This window comes from Falco naumanni, chromosome 4 (assembly GCF_017639655.2).
Source record: "Falco naumanni isolate bFalNau1 chromosome 4, bFalNau1.pat, whole genome shotgun sequence".
Lineage (NCBI taxonomy): Eukaryota > Metazoa > Chordata > Aves > Falconiformes > Falconidae > Falco > Falco naumanni.
Genome location: NC_054057.1, coordinates 27999687 through 28021352, shown reverse-complemented (window position 1 = coordinate 28021352; position 21666 = coordinate 27999687). Strand labels below are relative to the sequence as shown.

Here is a 21666-nt window from a genome sequence, read left to right as displayed (position 1 = left end):
GGCACAGTAGGATGCACAGACACACACGACAAACATTACAGAGCCCCCCTCCCCGGGAACTTGAGAGCTGAACGCGACGAGCATTGTATATAGTGACAGTTTTGACATAATTGGTAGAATATCGTTTTGCAACATAATTGTTTTGCACCCAGGACTCTGCAGAGGAGGGAACAAAACCCCAGACGCTGCCTTGAGATCACAAGCCAAGTGCTTTGCTAGAAGATACTAACAAACATGCGCGTGTATGTCAGTATGTACGTGTAACTCCACAGCTCCTTTCTCCACGCCCATGTACAGTGCAGCGAATCTGCTAATGCTTAAATGGTGGGGAAGGTCAAGGTTTTATTGTGGGAAAGCCAATGGTAATTATGCTGCCTCTCTGGAATACTGCAAGCAGCCAAATTGTACAGCTTGAGAAGAAAGACAGAAGTTGCCCTTGAATTTAGGGCTTTAAAGAAACTGTAGCTCTGCTGGTCTTAGAACCAACCACCCAAGGGTACAGACCCGCTGTATGTCTCCATAAACCAGGGACAGCAAGCTACTCCTTTGCAAGCACAGCTCCTTCTACATGACAGGACAACAAGCTTTCCAAAGGTAGAACTGGGATTTCAGAAACCTCCTTAGTTACAGGGCTGCCAAAACTCCAGTGACCATCCCTGCATATCCTAAGGAGTCCTTCAACTCTCCCCAGTGCTCCTCCAGAAGAAGGGGCATGCAAACACTTTGGTGAGAGGCAGAAAGTTCTTCTAGCGGCACAGCACTGTGTCTGATCTGGAAACCTGGTTTTCCTCAACACCACAAGGGATGAACAAAGGGAGATTTTGCAGGAGAGGTTTTCTGCCTGCACAGGCGCCTGTTTTCCTTTGGTGACGGGCACACAGCTTTGGGGAACACCAAATACTGCGACTGCTCAGCATCCCAAAGAGCAGACTGATGTATCTAAAGGCTTATTTAATCTCTTGGCTGCAGGGTGACATCTCAGATGTTATGTGACACACCCCCCACACCCCCAAGGCTGGTCTGAGGAGGAGACGACTCTCAGTCTTTGCTTTTGGGAGCGCGTTTTCCCATGGAAGAGGGCAGTTGGTGGGAAGGACCCCTTGAGCTCAGGAGCGGCTGCGTATTGCAACACCCTTGCTTGGCAGAAGTGGCTGCGGCGTCCTTGCAGCTGTCCTGGGTAGTGGCCAGGGGCTCTCACTGAAGGTGCTCCATCCCATGTCCAAGTCTTTTATGAGTCCCAGACTTGCATAAGAGGACTGATGCCAAGTTCAGTATGTTCTTGGTTTTACCAGCTGCCTTTTTGAATTAAATTAATTGAATTCAGAACAGGACAAGAAACTACAAAAAGCAAGGTGCAAAAGATTCCCTCGCTTTTGTCCAGGTTCCCTGGTGTTTAGCTGGAGATGTTACCCAACAGCCCAAGGCCTTGGTTGGTGCCAGTGGGAGACGCAGACATTTGCCTGCTAGGAGCAGGAGACTAAAAGTATTAAAGCATCGATCCCATGTCAAAAGCATGGAGCATCTGGCCTGTGCCGTACTCTCCTGTGTTAAACTGCTGCTAAGTGCTATAAAAAGTGAGTTTTCCTATGTATTTAATCCCAAAGCTTCCAGCAATTTGTTCCATTACCAAACCTCAAACCAGCTACTTTTTCAATTGGTTGCATTTTAGACCTCCGTGCACTACTTTTTCAATTGTCACTCAGAAACCAGGTACTCAGCAATTTTTGCTCTCTCCACCTCTTTAAGCCGTGTGACAAAAAGCCCACTGTGGAAAAAGTCAATGGGCAACACTCAGTGTTAGGGCCTCACTGCCTTTACTGCTCAGACCTCACTACAGGCAGATCTCCTGGTGACTGCATTCACCAAAATAAATATTCGGTGCTTCACCGGTCCCAGGCCTGAAGGATTTTCCTTTACATCATATAAATTTCCCATCCAACTGGCACCACCTCTTCTTGCCAAGATGACCAGGAAAGTAAAGTAGCGAGTGTTCACCAACTTTGACAAGAAATCCCATGGATGCTACATGAACCAGCTAGGCTTTGACGGCACATGGCCATGTGCCATGTCCAAAGAGCTCAGTCTCAACCAGCACAGGAAACTAAGCAAACTGTTCCAGCAGTTGAAACATTTTCTAAAAATTGCTGAGAAGAAAAAAAAAAAAGAAATATTCAATTGCCGGCCTCTTCAATATGTGACAGAAAGCAAGCACTTGGTTTCAAAGAGGTCATTAAGCCTTTAACTATTCACTTAACATGAACGCCACTAGCAATACCGGTCAAGTCAATGTTTGTGCATGATTACGCTTCAAATTTAGATGGGAAGCTGTTGTACATAACAGGATCTGTGGAGACTTGTTTCTCTCCCTAATGGATTTAAATTGCCAATAAAATGGGGCCCAGGATCGAGATGCAAAGCGAAGCTTGAAGAACAAATATTTTCTCTGTCATTCGTTTTCAAAACGCTGTGAAGATCAAGGGGATTTTTGTCTTGCCTGTCCAATGCATGTAATTAAAAAAAAAATCAATTAAAAATAAAAATTATGGGGACGAAGTGCATTTTGAATCAAATCACATGATGGACAGCCACCACATGGTGTTATTCTCCTCACCCCAAAGAAAAAGGCTGCAGGTACAAATGCCCCGGGGGTGGCAAATGAACGGGTGCTGCTGCAAGCCCAAACCACCCAGCATACAAACTGCTGCTCCTTCCCGCAGCGCTTGGCCCAGGGGTGCGGGTCAGCCCTGCTCAGCCACCTGAATGCTTCTGGCAAGGGCAACGGGCAAGTCGCTGGGCAAAGGAATATACCTATCTTGGCTTGGGAAAAAAAAAAGCAAACACAACACGCCCAAGATTGGCACCAGGCTCCTTGGCCAGGGAGAAGTTTCCACCCCCCTTCTCCAGGGCTCCATCCAGCTGGTGTGCAAGTGTCCCTGTAACACGTGAGTGAAGTGCAGTGTTTGGCACCTTTTGCAGGCCTCCCAGATTATCGCAGAGGTAGTTTTTGCTTACACAGCCCTTTTGCCTTGAGAAACCATGTAAGATCTGCAAACAGGCTATCGTCCTGTGAGTTTGCCAGTGTATAAAAGGGCCAACTACTCGTTTGATGGAAATAAGCTATGAACACCTAAGCCTCTACGGGATCAAATGCTTGTAAAAAAAGTCAGCAAGAAAGGAGATGTAAATATCCCACCTGTTACCCTGGCATGCTGTAGAAAGTAGTGTCACTCAAAAAAAACAACAAAAAAACCCCAACCCAAATACCACCCTCCCACTCAAAACAGAACCCACTACTCTATGCAGGTGTCCCACAAATACCCTCTTTGAACCTTTACTCGTAGTTGAATCTGGACTGCAGCAAAGAAACTGATTTGTATTCAGCAGCAGGATTGCTGCTAATGCTGCAGAAAAACACAGCGCAGATTAATTCTCTATATTAATGAAAGCAGAATATCCCAAAGCTGTGAACTAATAAATACGCAGTCATGGCTAACAGCAGTTTATAGACAACATATAGTTCAAAGCTTAATAGATTCTTTTCCCCTCCCCCCCCTTTTTTGCTTTCTGTTGCTCCACAACTTACAAACCCTGACAGACCTTGCAAGAAAATGCCATCGAGGGATAAATTAAGAGGACCCTTAGGAAGAGGTTAAGGTTATGCAGGCGCCTGCTCACCTAGCTGGGTTGTAACGCCTAACCCAAACACAACGTCCCAGCTTATCAAGGAGACTGGAACCCTTCCAGTGCCAAGCTGGGGCCAAAGGGTGACGGCAGCTGGGCTGGCAGGCAGGTTGGCAAGCAGCAGGCAGAGCCCTTTGTCCCCCGCATCCTTGGCTGGGGTTCCTGGGAGCATCTCCCAGCCAGCAGCAGCGCCTGGCCCCAGCCCATGCCTTCCTCCTCCTCGGAAGGTCAGAGGCAATTAACAATGGACGTATCACCCAAACCCATCGGATTTCATGGCAGTTTCCACGCATGCAAACACACAGACACTTTTTAAGACCCCTGCATTTACATCTTGCTGTGGCTTCACCCACCCTTCATCTTACAGCTAAGTAAATGCCCGGAGAGGGAAAAAATAATTTCTTCAGTCCATGTGCCCTGTCTTGAGGCATGTAATTTCTTGATTATATAAAATTACTTAGGGTTGGGGGTGGGGCTGGGCTTAGACCATATCAAATCTATATAACATTGCAGACAGTTATAATACACAGATCCCAATTTTATAATCCTCTTTTGACTATCTCACGGGCAATCCATTGTTCTGATCCCCACACAACCAGCCTGACCCACACAGCCAAAACCAAAACCAACCCCCCTCCCCAAACCCAGAGCCTGCTGAGCATTTGATACTTGAATTCAGGTAATTTTAGCTCCTCTTTGCTGTGTATTTTTTTTTTGGCCACACTTCTTCCAGCACTCGTTCTGAGACACTAAACCAACCCCCCCTGCTTTATCCGCAACAGATTAATTAGGATTTCTCTGCAGAATCCTTTATTGCAGTTACACAGTGGCCTGAAATAAAAAACCAAACCAACAAAAAGTAATTGAAAGAATACTGCATAGGACTTCTCTACAACAGCTTGGATTCATAAAGGACAAACAAATTTTTTGTTTGTTTGTTTTTTGCCACAAGCCCTTTACACCAGGCAGCCCAGACTGGGAGCAAACCTGACAGACTTGCATCCCTGCTTCTGAATGCTTCTGTTCCTGGCGGTAAAGCCAGGTCTGCTTCCAGCCCTGAGTGCCATACCTCAGCAGGGCTGGAGACCTACCTGAGGGCAGAATGTGACCTCATGCTTTCATACCACAATGCTGCAGATATTTACAGTCTCCCCTTCCATACCGGCACATGTAAAGATAGCTTTAGATCACAGTTGCCCATGCTGCTGCCTGCTACACAGGTCAACGTTTGCTATTCCTCCCTATAAATGAAACTATGCTATCAAACTAAAGACTTTCTTACGTGACTTTAGAAGCCTCTGGTGTTTAGTCTATAACTAAAGCAAGCTCTCTCTTTTTAGCATGCCACATCACATGCAATCCGGAATATCACATGCATCTTAAAAGAGGAGTGCCAAGCATTTTAAATAAATTTGCTGCTATGAAATATGGAGCCTATGAAATAACCTTCTCAGCCTGGGGAAGCTTCCTCCCCACGCAGTCAGTCCCTCGCTCTCACTTTGTGCAGAGGTTGTGGGTTACACAGAAAACATCATCTGCAGTTGTTAACCCCAGCTACCACCGACTCCGTGAAGCAAGGCCCTGAACTTCATGTAAAGGACTCATCTTACTGCCTTTAATTTTGAATTTTTAAATAGACTGTCCCTTCAATGTCTCTGTGAGCAGACGACCAAATAAATTCCCTGCCCGGCTAAAACACCAGGAACAGAGAACCCGGCTTCTCTGCCCCTGGGAACTCCTTTCAGGTAAACAGTCATCAGACTTCTAAGCTCTTCTGTCTCTCCATTTCCAAAAGCATTTTTAATATGCATCTAAAGCAGCTTTTAAAAATCTTGCTAGTGCTGGAAAGCATTCCTCATGTAACACTGAGTTTACCATGGGAGGTAAGCGATTAATTAGATATCGGGCGGACAGGCTGCATTTTTATACCTGTAGGTACATACCTGAGATAAATCACTGCCTGCCTAATTATCACTGTAGTGCGTTCCAAACACTGAATACAAACAACAAAATAAGTCATAAAAAAATATAAATCTACTTTTGACTAAAAATGGACTTCTTGGTGATGTTTCGAGCGAATTATCATCCATGTTACTGGCCTGAACACCTTCACTAAAAATCTATTTATAGATCTATATAAAACCAAATATCTATATAAAACCAAATATCTATATAAAATAGCACTGCAATACTGCTGCCTGGCATATCTGTAGCAGAACTAAATTTAGTTACTGCAGAGACTTGTTGGGGGCCACCTTGCTCACCTGTCCTTACCCGTTGGGCAGCACAACAAAGGTGTGCTGTGCAGTTTCCAGCCCAGCCACTGCCTTTAACTTGGTGAACTTAAAAGCGGTCTTGGCCTTTGAACAAACTGTACTGAGGTGGTAGGATGGTTAGGAGTATAAACCCGCTCCACCGTCCTACAGGATGAGTGACAATAAAGATACTTATCACGGGAGAGTATCTGTAAGGAAGATCAGAATGGGAATTACAGGGAAGGAATATGGGCTCCAGCGCTGGAGGTTATACCATGGTGAAGGTGTAAAAAGTAAAGAGGGTCAGAAATCATCCAAAAGTGATCTGTAAGTGTTCCTGGTGACCTGACTCAGTCTAGGAGGTGAAAGGGCCAGCTGCCTTCCAATGCAACATGGTTTTCACACAAAACTTGTGAATTCTCACAGACATTTTAACGGCTCCCTGGCTTCATTGGGGTTTGTGTTCAGCTCTGAACATCCAGTTATATCAGACGAGAAACTTCTGCAATGCTTCCTCCTATGGACCCTCATGGGGGAGAAAGGATGCAAGATCCCCAGCACTGCCTGTCCTTAGGTGGGTTGTCACCACCACCCCGGAGCATAGCTGGGAAAGCACAGTGACCCTGCAGGCACAGAGACACCATTGGAAGAGCTGCTCCCTCCAGCCCTGCCTGTCATCTACCTCACAACTAGCAATAGCTTGCTGGTGAACAGTAGCAGAGGAGACTAAAATTCAGGCTGTAAATCACAGGACTCATTTTTACACTGTTTTGGACCTGCACCTATGCAGGTTTTTGTCCATAAGACGACTTCAAAACACTTTCAAAGACTAAAGGTGCTGTTCCAAAATTACTGTCAACAGGGAAAGGGACCATTGTACACGCATAGCGTTTTCCTGGGCTTTATTTCAAGAATTAGAAAGCCCCATTTGTCCTTTTGTTTTATGCAATCCGCTAAAAACAGTAGCTATGGGAGAAAAGTCAACAAGAGAACAGCAATCAATAATGATCTTGCAAAACACAGCGCTACTGAGAGTAATAAACAATTCCTCATACTCCCAAGTATGCTTTTTCTAAGCACATAGTTTTATTAATACACAGATACTCAGCTCTTCCTAAGAGTTCAAAGATTAAGAATACAAAGAAATGTTGTAAAACCATTGGCATAGAAGGTCTTCCTTATACCACAGTGTCTTAAAAGGAAAACTCCTAAACAGGATACTGACCTTACACTACTAGGTTTTCAATTATAAGGTATAGTCTTACTCAGTCCAGACTAGCTTAAAACCTTTCCTAACCTTTCCTAGGTCTCCTGCCTCCACTACAACAACTACATTTTATTGTAGAGAAACATTTATAATGTACCACTCTAAGGTTTGATAGACAGCAAATCATCATTATATGCACACACCTCAACATCGTTTCCTTGCTATCAAATGCAGGTGATGCACAAACATCATAGGAAACCTTGTTCAAAATTCACACACATAAATCAAAACTTCTGATACTTCCAGTTACTCATGACTTCCATTTCAACGATCTTCAGCAGCTCACTGTCGAGAAATGCCAAGTATCTGCCCTCACCAGTCACACCCTACAGAAGTGCCACTTGAGCTTCTCAAAACCCTCGCTCCCTTCAACAGTGTAATTTTTGTCCCTGTAAGACAAGGCTCCTGAACCTGTACAAACTCTAGGACTACCACACACCAGCCCACTGATTTCAAAGGGATCGCACGCAGACCTGAAGTAACACATGTGCCAACGCAGCTGGCTGAGTCAGAGCCATTGCCGAGTACTTCCATTAAGAACTTTTCTCACCTTCTGAACAAATTCATGCTCTCCTTTTACTGTAGCACTCTGTAAGCGTTAAGTTCTGGATCTTGCTGTAGTTATGCGCACTTTAAATCTGTCTGGTGTCCTTTTGTCAGTGCTACATAGACAGGAGCCGCTCCAGTACTGGGTGGTATAGCAGTTTTTGCTATATAGCAGTATATAGCAGGTATTTGCACACATCCAATGTGCAAGAGAAATGCCACTCAGCTCCATCAGGTTGAATTCTAGGAAGCTGAGAGCCATCTCCTGTGTGTTAAACCTTTAAACCATTAGACCACCACACTGGCTGGAAAAACCAATGCTGAAACCACACTGCTTTGCACCACCTAAAGGTTTCACCCGTATTAATCCCGCCTCCCAACAATAGGTCTAGAAGCAATCGTTTAGGAAAAGAAAGCGGAAGGACAATTAACAGAATATATACTTACTAGACTTACTTTTGAGCATACTCAGGCAAAAGACTCATTCAACACTGACACCACAATACAATTTATAATCTTAACTTCCGTTTCAGGAAAAGTACTTTTTGGCATAATCTTCATGTAACACAGTGAGGTTTTCTGTGTCAGTTTTTCCTTCTAAACTGGATGAGAAGAGTTTTCTTAGGCAAATAAAGTAATAAACCCCCTGATCCTGAAGTCCTGGCAGGCAAAATATCCATAGACTTCAAAGAGATATTACGCCTAAGGTTTGCTGGATTGAGCCTCAACAGAAGATACGTGTCCCTGCTGTAGCATTACTGTAATTGAGAAGCAAGAGTTCCAGATCTTCTTCTTTCTCCTCCAGCTCTCCATAATTTTACCTTTCCTATGAACTCCCGTGCTTGCAGCTGCAGTGCTTTCTGCCAAAGCTGCACACTCTGCAGCTGGGAAGCCAGGCTCTCTTCAAGACCCTCCTTGAATTCCACTTTACAATCTGCTGCCAAACACATCGGGAAGGCGGAGATGGAGCAAGTGCTTTTATCACAGATAGTGGGCCAGACAAGATCATTACTTTAAGAATTGTATTCTTCTGGGGTAAAGCACTCCTGAAGCTGCACAGGTGGAGACTGGAAAAAAATATTCCCCCAGGATACGCTCCTACCTCTACCACACCCCCCCTAAAGAAAATTAAGCGAATAAACACGGGCATGCGACAACTCTAGGAGGCCCTGTCCCTACTTAGTGATAGGAACATTTCTGTTCCCCTCCTCCCTAGAGCATAAAAATGAAATTCCACCTACAGGCAGGTAAGGCAGCTCCCCCTTGGCATCCCATGCTGCAGGGTGGAAAGTCCCCGTTCAACTCTTCGTTATGCTTTGCATTACCAATGCATCTGCGCTAGATATGTTGAATACCAACAACGACATCAGAGACAGAGCAATTCACTGCTTGACTAAACTAATGACATAGAGTATTTCCCCGCTCTCATCACTGTATTATCAGTGCAGTGTAACAGCTATGTTGCTTAATGCACTGTTAAATACCCCGTGCTATTTATTTTCTTGCAAGAGAACTTCCTTCACTTCCCGCATTGGATTATAGACCATTTTGCATCACACTGTGGCTGATAATTTGTTATTCAACCAATCACGTGGAAGGGATGAAGGTGAAAAAAAAAAGGAAAGGTATAAAGTTAGTAGCTATGAAAACAATTTGAAAGGGACCATACAATGACACAGCTTGTAAGTTACAGACAAAATTTAAAGTGCTTCTGCATCTTTTTTAGAATGGCCTATGAAAGTAATTATGCCTTTTTAATATTCACGTTCTAAGAACTGTCACACTAAAAGAAACACAGAAAAAACTAAGAACACACTAAAACTGCAGCACACTTTTTTCTGTTTTTCTGTTTTCATAGAAAACCCTCGATAATGTTGCCCATTGCTGACCCAGTGAGCGCTGGGCGGAGGCAAGGAAAAGGCACCTATTCTCCACACACAGAACTGCAGCTTCAGCTGTAGATGTACCCCGGCCCAACCCAGGCAAGAGACTTCTGGGCAGTTACAGCAACTGGGGACCTGATGCATTACATTTTCAGCTGACAGTATTTATTTTTTTTATTTGACTTAGTACACCTTCAGAGCGAAAGTCTTGTTTTATGTAATTACATAAACACAATTGATGGTAGCAGTTTATTCCAGGGGCTGAAGACCTTCAATGGCAATCTAACAATGGAGGGAATTATTGCTGACAATTTTAAAAAAGCTTTTATCAAAGTTTATGGGCCATTAAGCCCAACAGTGCGATTACCAGTACGATATCATCACTCTCAATAGTAGCGTTGGCCCAGAACAATCCACTTTCTAATCCTGTCTATTATAACTAGTCTGTTTACTCAGAAGTCATGTTTGCTATTTCTCAAATGATCCAAGTCTTTGAAACAGCATTTGAGTTTAGTTGATAGACAAGATCCAATGGTACCATCCTAAAGCAGGAGAAAACAGCCCGTCACTTTGAAGTGCCCACAACCAAATCAGATTTTCTCTTCATATGCCGAAATACAAAATACAGATGTTAGCTGAGCACGCAAGCATCAAATTCCATGAAAGACGGAGGCAGCTCTGGGAAACAGGCAATACAGTAAAAAAGGGAATATTCCTCTCCAGAACCTCAATTCAGTTCTTGACCTGAGCTTGGCATTGGCACCTTCCACGCCCTATGCTATCAAGAATTAAATTGGTGCATAGTAGCTAATAACCAGACACAAAAGAAAGAGAGAAGGTGTTAATTAGCTATTTTTTACTCTTAATTCGCTGAATACCAATCGCTCATTGATGCAAACCAGACTGCTGCTGTTCAAATCAAGACGACCCTCATTTAGAAAAAGGGTCTGTTCTTCCTTTTTTGCGCTTGACATCTTTTAAGTGTCAGGGAGAATTATCCACACGTACTGACATGAGCATCTTACACACGGCTGAATACAAACTTCCATGGTGCTGGATTAGTTCATCTTCCATAGACAACTGTGATGAAGTGATGCTGCCTAGGGGATGTGCCTCATTAAGGAGGGAAAGAGAGAACAAGAGCAGCTCTGAAATAATAAAATCATTAACAAGAGCACCTTGCAGAGCTTATTAGGTAGGAAACAGACTGACAATACCATTGCTCAACACTTAATTACTTTTTCAAGACCAGATGGAAATGAGGGAGCATTTCAATTATAATCCTTTCAAATCCCAAACAAGAAGACAAGTATCAAACTCATTACATTGGGCATCTATCCCAACACAGATGTTTTGAGAAGTTAGTAGATCCTAGCAGGTAACTGAAGATGCTAAAGTTTTGACTTCGCCTCCTACTGCAGACATCCTCATTGCAAGTGGCCAAATTAGGAATTACAAATGGAAGGAATCACATTTTTCCTCTTACACCAAATTAAAACTGCTGCAACTCAACTACTTATCCTCCCTTTCCAGGTAGGTGGAAGCTGAGCACACCAAGTAAATATGACTTGCATGTTTCCCCTCTGGATCTGCTGTGAAATACCTGTCCCTGCTTCTACTCTCGAAGGCTGAATTTCTGCCGTTGATTTTGGGGAAGTGATACTGGCATCAGTACCTACCTAGATGCCCCAACCATGACACCAAAGGCAAAGCGCAGAGCTGATACCACCTGGCAAGCCTCGCGCGCTTCATTCAGTCTGCTGCATAAAGACACCAGCTTGGTTCTGACGCTGGGCATAATGCACCTTCTGTTCACATTACCGCTGGTCCCCATTGGGAAAGACACGGATCAGTACCCAAAGGATGGGAGACGGGGCTGTTACTAGGTTTTCTGACAGCTTATTTTCAGGGAGTGACTTCTCCCTTAGCCTGGCGCTGAAATCCAAGTCACACTTCCACCACATGCCAACCCTCAGCAAACACCAAGGGCCCCGTGTCCTACACACCACTCCGCGGTGCACCATGTTCATGTGGAGACCCAACAGCTCCAATTATGGTTGAGCTGTGACAAAACAGCTTCCAGAGGCAGGATTTTGCCAACTAACACGTCTGTTTCCAAAGGGTTGGTTTGTTTCATCGGTTTTTCACTTGGGGTTTTCTATTTGTTTTTAACAGGGAGTGGGCGGGAAGGCATGGACTCAGTGCAAAACTAGTCTGAAGAACAGCAAAATAAATTGAATCCTGTTCAACAAGTGGGAATGTCAAGTTTCCTTTCATGAGAAATAGGCTGCAATAAAAACAGAGCAGAAAAAACCCTCCACACACGTAACAGATTTCAACTAGAGGCACTTTTGGCTCAGCTGTTCCCAGCAACTCATGCCAACCTGCTATGGGCTCTCACCCAGGGACATGAGGACATCTGCCCCTCACTGTTTTGTGGGGGAAAGTTTCCTTGTCTTCATGTGCCCATGAGATGATCGATGATCTCTGTACCTTAAGATTTAACACAAGAGAAGCAAACTTGTCAAACATTAGTCATATCTGCTCTTACCACAGCTTTCCCTTCCCAATGATTAAAGGGAAGGAAGATTTTTTTTTTCTGGCTTCCAAAGTCAGTTTGTACAAAGTTCACCACCAAACGCCTTCAGGTGGGAGAAGTGGTAACTTCCACGTGCAGAAGAAATGGTGATCACATATGCAAAATGTTATTTTTATCTGGCACTGATGATCTCTTATCTTCATTATTTTTAAAAGTTCTTTTATCAAATAGGTATCCCTAGTGTCTCACATATACACTACATAAAAAAGTTAGAGAAAAGCACGATAGCAAAATTTTCCTCTTGAATAGAGCAAATGGTCATCTGGCCAGCAGGTCCCCAGATCTTACCTGTTCTCCATATGCCCTGAGCGCCCCATCAGCCAAAGTCTTTGATAGCTCAGGGTGTATTTTCTTATACCTATCAACATTGCTTTGTACACGGTATAACCTGTTATGACAGAGCAGTAAAGTGACCGTATTCTTTTTAAAATACTACTTTTACAACACCAAAACCACACAGGATTTTTCCATTGCATAATACAGCTACTTCAAATTAAGACAAATTACAAAACAACAACATTGGGAAACAAAGGCCAAGAAGACCTTTTCTTCTTTGTCCTCTACACCAAATTATGATGCTGTCACCACAAGTACAAACCCAACAGCCGAAGCTGGCCGAATTTGCAGGTGAACCATGAAGCACATCCCCTTGGAAACACCAGGGATAGTGTGTAATCCATGAGCGCATTGGAGAAAAGCAGTTTTCTGCACCTCTGGTTACGCCACATCCATTGGATGTTGATGGCCCAGGAAGACATGAAAGCAAGCTAAGACTGCAGCAAATTGTAAAAGTTTGAGAAGCACCCACTTGAGAATTCCCCACTACAATTAAAGAAAATGGAGATGCATTTGGCAAGGTGACTCCTTTTCCCTGTTAAGTATCTGCTTGTGGAAAATTAATAAGAAAGCATATAAATGCTGAAGATACAACACAACGCCACCCGCACAAAACAAATGTGTATCGCATTTTAATGTGAGCTTTGGTTACGTGGCTTGTGTTGAAATGCTACCTAGCATTCCAAATGTAACCCAACTTAATCATATCTATTGAAAACCACATAATAAATAACATGAAATATGCAACATGCCATCCTAATTGCAGAGGTTGTCTCGTTTACTAGAAGTCATTTATTTATTCAAATTACTTGAACTACATGATTCAATCTGAATCATGGGAACTAGTTACTGATTTGTGCAAACAGCCTCTTACTTGTTTGCTAAAGGCATTGTTGAAATAACTGACCCAACTGCTAAAACAAGCTTCCTCCTTGAACCCTGCCTCCTTCCTTCGTTTGGCCTCCCGAGTGAACTTCAGAAAACATGATGGTCTTACAAAAGCATTTTGAACTTAAGAATTAAAAAAACAACAACAAATAGAGACTCAACTAATTACAATGTGATATATTAATTAATCCGATGAAAAAATGGTATTTCCAAGATCAGAGGATTGCTTAGCGACAGGAGATGGCACGTGCAGCTGCAGTTACACTTTGCAGAATTTAAGTACGCAGCTCTGTCAAGAAGAAACATTTATACCTCAGATGTGAAACACCTTCAGCTTCAGGAGTGTACATGTGTCTCTCGGGTCTTAGTGGCGGGGTGTGAATACATATCCCCAGATATCTACCAGATATGCATCCCCAGATATAGCCTTTTATTTTTTTGGTTGGATTTTGGTGGGTTTTTTTGGGTTTTAGGGTTTTGTTGTTGGTGGTTTTTTTGGTTTGTTTTTGGTTTTTTGGTTTTTTTTAAAGTTAGGCCTTGCAAATATGAAAACTACAATCCTAACTGTGCTGCAGCTATGCAGAAAGCATCATTTAGGAAACAATTCAGACTTTACATCTGCTTACACCCAGCCTTGATTTGCAGGTACTGTCTCACATCGCTGTTATTTCAGGAAGTGCCAGGGCTTCCCCCGGGGCAGTGGAGCAAGGGTCCGGGCACGCCGAGCCGTACTGCAGGCAGGGAATGAGCACGCTTCAGTTGCAAGGAGCCAAGCCACATACACACCACAATAGGTCACCTCATCCCAGGCTATGGCCAGCCTCCACCAAGGGACATGTCCCCAGGGAAGGACACGCAGAAGGGCCTTCAGGAAAGAGGTAAACGATGCTCCGCATGAGACATTATCTCAAAGCCTGTGAATAAGCCCCAAATAGGATGTTGGTTGCCTTCAGCTCCAGGCAGTGTTTATCATTGGCTTGAGCACGGGGCGAGAGGCCAAAATCCTAGCAGGCAACTTTGCCAGTGGCCAGCTGTGTTGCCTCAGGCAACCTTTCAAAGCCTCCGTGGCTCTGACCCTGTGGCTCCTGATAGGCAAAATACTACTTTTCCCTACCTAGAAGTGCTGCGCGAGCTCGCAACGCCCCTGCGCCAAGAGCGTCTGATTTCCAGGGCTCTTCTGGTTATCTTCATATTTACTGCTGGATCTGGTGATGGGAAGGCAGAGGTTATGCCATCGTGCTTTGATTACCAAATGCACACAGATCCCGCTCCTACAAACTGATAATTTTCTTCTCATAAAAGCCAGAGCTACAGTACTACTATCTTGTCATCAGGAGAGCTGGTTTATATCCTTTCCTCCTTCCTTCCACATCTTTCCCAGAAAACATCTCACCTGACATGGTCCCTGCGACTCGCCCAGCCCCACTGGCCCCACACCCCAGGAGCAGCAGTCTGCTCCAGTAAAGCCATACTGGCAAAACCACCTGTGCTGGTTCTGTGTACTTGTATTTATATTTTTTTTTTAGGTTTTTTTTTTTTGGTTTGGGATGGAGGGGGCTGGCAAACTTACCATTTTTCCAGGAAGCCAGAGGCTACACCCAGGGGTGCTACCCACCCTTAGTGTCGCACCTTTGCGAGGTAAAGGAACCATGGAGAGGTAACGGCTAGACGGAGGAGAAAGCTTTTAACCCACACAGAAGTGCAGCTGGCCTTTGGGGCATTGCTACTGCTCTGCAGCTTTCGCCCTACTAAAGTCCTGGCCCACCTGCCTGGGCGCCTCCAGCAAGGAGGTTGCAAGCCTCCAGCTCCTCCTCCAGCCAGAGGTTAGCAAGGTATGGTGAAGGCATCAAACATATACACACCAGAGAGGTGATGGCTACCCAGCTTTTTATAATTATCATTACATTGAGTTATTGTTAATATAATTTCATTTTCATGATTTTTATTTTATTTGATGAAAATGGGGAAAAAAAGTGATCACAAACATTTTGGACTGCATTTATCTTTCTACTTAATGTTCACCTGGAGCGCAGCTATTGATGTGTATATAAATGACAGTTTACCCCACCCCTGAAACCTTAAGTTTTTCAGGAGGGGAAGGAACGAATTGAAGTTAGCTCATTAATTTGAGCCAAACTCAGCCAACGTACCTTTGCCAAAAAAACGTGAGTGGGAGGGAGGGATAAGAAAATCAAATGGTGTTCTGGTATTTTCAAAATAAACCTGGAAATTTTCATTTCAAACAGTATTTCATGTTCCTTCTTTCCCAACTTAAAAAATAAAAGAAATGGTCTCAGGTCAAATCAGGTCAAATTTAATCTTCCAGATTATCTTAAAACGAGGTGGGGGTGGGGTGTTGTTAGTGTTTTGTTGTTGTTGGGGGGTGTGTGTGTGTCCCCTTCCCTTCACTAGAACCACCCCAACACATTTGTTTCAGTTTGACTGAAAGTTACTCTTTTTTTCCAGGGTTGTTTTTTATTTTTTCTCTTCAGCTATCGAAGCAAACAAAACCAACCCATTATTTGCAGCACTCTAATAGTACAACACGCATGCGAACACATAGATGTTTACTTTCATGTGCGCAGCTGTGCTGGGCAGGAGAAGGCATGCTGGCAGGAGGAGGAACCTTGCATCTGCCTTGCACAGATCTGTCAACAGGCAAAATACACTTTGCATTAAAACTTAAAATGAAAGCTCACACACCTTTATGGGCTACATAAATCCAGGGTTGCTCTCTCTTAGCAATCCGTCCTGTTCTTTAAAAAGAAAACCATAACTCTTTTAAGAGGCACAGCATGGTAGCAACGTCCTAGTTAGCTCAATGGCCAACCCACACAGTCTTGTCTTTGCACTCTGGTCATCAGAAATTTTTCTGTTCAAACACACAGTCTCACAAGTGGGTTTCCTCACATTTGTTCCCTATAAGCAACCCTCAAAACCTCAATATTAACCACAGAGAGCAGAAGACCCACACCTATACATTCTCCCTGTAAGACAAACTATGAAGGTATGTCGTAGCTCCTGATAAAAACCAATTTTGCTTAAGCAGGAATAGACATTTACTTTGGTACAATTTCTCTGTACAGAGAAGTACATTATTTTTTTCCACATTTCCTTTAGGAATGACTTCTACTGCCGGTATTCATTCCAAGTGTTCTGTAACTATTTCTGAAGAAAGAAAAAAAAACAAAAAACACCGCTATTACCCAATACTGTTAGGTCAGCAGAATTCAACCCTTAAAAAAAAAGTATTACAGTCTCATTCACTGTAGTTGGAAGCCAAGAAGTAACACATAAAACCCCAGAATGGGCAGAAACGATACTAGATCTCACACTACACCTACTAATAAAGCGTTCCTGGAAGCAAAGGGGCATAGGAGAAGGTCACACCGGTATGTATTTAACAGGTCAGCATGTACTGTACCAAGCTGAACAACGACGGTCAGAGTCCACACGGAACATCAAGCAGTGGATTCCCACACTGCCTACAATTAACTCCTGGAGAAAATAAAAAATAAGTTCACCTGAGCACCTCCTACCCACACCTACACGATGTTGATAAACCCACAGCAGTGGCTCCTGAGGTCCTCACGCATTTCACGAGCTCTCCAGAGCCAGCAGGCTGGAACGGCAGCGGTCCTGGGGAACGGAGGGCTTCTGGTGAGTCACGCAGCTCCTGCTCATCCCTCCCATTGCAGGCGCTGGGTGAAGTGCCGCTTAGGACCCAGAGAGGCAAATGCTGCACTAACTTCTCCAGTTGCTCAAGCTAACCTTGAGAGGAGAGCAAGGCAGGTGACTATCCCTGTCACAGCAATAAGTGCAGCTTGAGCACACCTTGGAGGCTACGTGCCTTCTACAACTGCTACAGAACAAATCCGGGAAATGAAAGGCGAGAACGTGTCTTCCACTGAGGAGCAAATAAAAGCTCTGCCACCTTCCCTAGTAACTTTCCCTTTCTGATAAAATTAGCAAAATCCTAGCTGGGTTGAGCGCGATTCCTGTGCCAGCTGAGCCCCGACCAACAGAGTTGCATTTTTCCCTTGCAGATGCTCAAGCAGAGCAGTACAGCAGAATGGGGGTTTGAGAATTATAAAGACAAAGAGAAGATGCCGAATGCAATCCACACATTTCAAAAACAGCAATTACTCTAGCTGGCAGGTTAGCTTTCTACAGAATTAGACCTCACCTCCATTTTGGCTAGTCTGAATTACAAAGGTTTGTCAGCCAGGTCAGCCCAGAGAGTGCTCCTGATCCAGACTGGCCAGGGGATGCTTCTGTGGGTACCCTGCAGTTCTGGCCTCCCCGATTACAGTCCTACATGCCAAAGAGTTTCTCTGACAATACAACCACATTTGCATTACATGAGCCCTTTTGCAATACAGATCTGAGTCTAACACAAGATTCGACACAAGTTCTCATACCTGTGAACACCAATACTTATAACAAACATGCTAACTATTAATTTTGAATGCACGTTAGTTCTTTGTGGGATGCTCCACTCACATAGGCAGGGGTGACTGCACCCTCTGATGCACACATACTACCGAAACTTGGAGTAATCCAGGAGTTTGTGGCAATATCAACAATTTCTACACAAGACCATTCCATGAAGGTATTGTCATCCTCCCTAAAATGAAGCAAACCTTTCACTAGGCTTGTTTCTGATGAGCTGTTAACCAAAGGCAGTTTGTGCTCAGTGAAGATAAGGACACCTTCTGAAGGAACTGGTTTGACTAGTCAGCTATCTTGCTTCTAAAGCTAGCATATCCCAGCGATTTCGGTGATACATGGATACCCAATTGCAAAAGTCAGCCCTGAGGACCATAATGGCATTGTGCGACACTCCCTGAAAGTCTCCCTCTATAAATTAACAAATAAATTACAATGGACTACTCTGATTGTAAAGTCTCCAGGGCATTGATCTTGACATTTCTTATTTATCTGCAAATCTCTGACTATATTCTTGATGCAAGAAGTAACACATTTGTATTTAGTACCACTTCAGCACAGTTTGCTCACCACGCAGAGGCACACACCTTGCGAGAGGCCCATCTCTTCCAGAACGTTTGCTCGCAGTCACCGCATTTTGCGGATTGCCCAAATTAAGGAGCCAACTGCTGGCACTTTACATTCCCTTCCACACTTGTCAGAAATTGCCCTTAATGATGGGATTTGAGTTTTGTTCTTAATTGTTCACACACTGTGGCACTGGAGTAAGAGCAGGTCTATACTCAAGACTACTTAATTACATTATCTCACCAAATTGGACCGTATCAGTACCTAAATTTCCGTCTCTGTAACTGCATTCGCTGCCAAGGCCGCACAGGTTTGTTATAGCTTCCAAATCCAAAAAAGTTCAGTCATTTATCAAGGAGGAAAAATAAATAAATAAATGGGTGCACAGGCGAGATCTTACATAACAAATACCTACACACACACATGATCACTCCTGTCTCCAACACAGAAACCTCCACTTGCATCAGTGATAACACAAATATGGAACAACAGAACAGCAGGCCAGCAGTGCCAGTACCGCAACAGGAACATGAGCACCCCTTCCCTGCGCCGGGACGCCTGGCACCGCGCAGGCTGAGGACCTGCTGGCTTGCTCCCACCACAGCCCCCACCAGCAGGCACGGTTCAAGGGGATCTCCAGCAAGACCAGCCTGCACTGGAGGGCATCTGAAAAAGCACTGGATGCCTGCACGTAACCGGGTCAAGCCCTACACGATCTGTAAAGATTAGTGCACTTGTAATCCATCTGCTGCAAGTAAGTATGGAATAATATACAGTGCAGAAACTACAGAACAATGTAAAGGGCAGAGACACATAATAGCAGTACACACAAAACCCACACATAAACACCGCACAGGGTATTAGATGGAGCTTTTTCATTTCCCATGAAAATAAATACTTCAACATCCTTAAGGAACTTAGTTTTCCTTGGTTTTTCAGAAAGCAATGCAAGATGTTGGGTACAGAAAGGTATCACAGCCAATTTCGGCAGCAACCGAGCTGCCCAGCGTGCTCGCATGCATGCTCCCACCCCACCACGGCTGCAGCTACAGATCAAAACTAGAGATATAAAACCAATATACAGCAACAAAAAGCAGTTCACCGAACTGCTGCGCTGTCACCAAGCACTGACACACAAAATGGGCATGTGTCAAACACATCCCACCTAAGTGGCATGCCGGCTGTAGCAGTCATTTATCTCGGGTACCACTGAGCAAGCCATCCGGGGCACATGAGTGGAAATCCGGATTAATTCCACTGTGGTTAATGTGGGTCAACATCAGAGCAGGTAGATAGAGGCAGGTATTGATCCCTGTGAGTGTACTTCAGTTTCCCGCAATGCCTTTTGTTTCTGGAATATACGCAATTGGTATCCTAATGACTACAGTGTTATAACTAAACCAGTTTTCTCTCATCCATATTCAAAGAACTCATTTTAAAATTTTGGGAAAAGACACAATTGTATTTAAATTTCCATTCAAACATCAGGTTGATCAGATTTTATAGGTTGGTTGCAACATTCTTCTAACAAAAACAACACCTGCCCAGGTACTTTTTTTTCTTTTGAGACAGCTGTTTTTGGTAATAGAACAAATCAGGTTGAAATTTCAAAAAGTGTCATTTCGTAGGCGATTTGAACTTCTGAAATCCACAGAATTTGGTCCTAAAACTCAAAGAGTGTTGCATATATTTATTGCGGCACATTTAATTCCAGAATTACTCTGAATTCTGATGCTAGGTCCTAGCACTTGACCAAGGAGGCAGGTCCTCAACATATACCGATGCCCATTGGACCTGTTGCTTCAAACCAGTAACTCACAATTCTCACACACTGTTTCATTTTGTACCCCAACTGATCTTCTTGCTTATCCTTAAGCGTGGGGAGAAACTAATACAGACCAATCAAACGACTAATGCTACCTGAAGAAATTCTTCTGCCTCCATCTCTGCCACTGAGTCTCCAGCATTCCTCAGAAGAACAGTTAGTTGCTGACACAACATGCTGAGAACAATCTCTATTGGGTTTATCACTGAGCTGCTGATTATTTAGTAATCCTCAAGTAACTGGCACCTCCTAAGTTTACAAGACACAGAATTAAACACTATAAACGAGGCATTTCTCCTCACACTCTATATATATTCTACATGCACACTAGAGACTGCGTCTCAAAAGACTTTTAATACAAGCACAGCAGGTGAAGCCACCTAGCTTCTCATCATTTTCAAAGGGTGAGTTAAAACAAAAAAGAAGAAAGAAAAAAAAAATCCCAGGAAAGAAAAACTGCCCGTGTTACATCAACAACAGGTATGAACTTGATTTCTGGAACAAGAGAATCTCTCCACTTTTTAAAGGTTGTGCAACTAGTTCTTTTGGATGGGGTGTTTCTCCCTTTCCAGGGCGGTTTTACTGTCCACAGTCACGAAGGACTAACTCAACTGCTTTAAGCCATCAGCCCTTCCACAAAATACTAATTCTCTTCTCCCGCTTTACCTTTGAAAAGAAAGAAGGGGGGGGGGGGGAAACAACCACCCAACAACCAAACTACCCAAATCTACCGTTTTCTTTTTTTTTTTTTTTCCCCCCCCTCTATCACCCCCACCCCCCGGCTGGCAGATTTCCAAGATAAAGACGACTGCCTGGAACAGCAGCCGGGCCTGCTCTCCAAACTCACAAAAGAGAACCGCCACACACAGAGAAAAAGCGACAGATCCCACCGGCCAGAAACGTTTTCCTCACCCTTTAAACCATTTTCTAATAAATAATAAAAATAATAATAATAATAAAAAACTCAAACCAAGCCCAAACCAGCAGCCCCGACCAGTCCCGGCGGGCTGGAGGCGCCGCTCCCACGCCGCGCCGGGCGGCCGGTGTCCCACGGGTGGCAGCGCCGGGACACGGCTGGGATAAATCGCTCCTCTGGGTAACAACCGGGGACACAGAACCCCCGTGAAGTTTCCTCGCTTTCCCCGCCCCCCCTTCACCTTTCCCAGGTGTATATATACAGATATATACACACACATACATATATAGTTTGTTTGGTTTGGGGTTTTTATAGGTTTTGGTTTTGTTTTGGTTTTTGGGTGTTTTTTTTTTTTGTTTTTTTGGGTTTTTTTAACAGGACAAGCAGAGGTGCCCAGCTTGGCGGGGGGATGCCCGGAGCGGCACTTCCTCGGTAGCTACACGATCTCTCCGGG

The 21666-nt window shown here is 44.1% G+C and overlaps 1 protein-coding gene across 2 annotated transcripts in view; it reads right to left on the bottom strand.

The window, feature by feature from the left end:
• Positions 1-21666, bottom strand: part of EGFR (epidermal growth factor receptor) — a 158825-nt gene that overhangs the window by 136298 nt on the left and 861 nt on the right. The gene's annotated exons all lie outside the window — the stretch shown is intronic.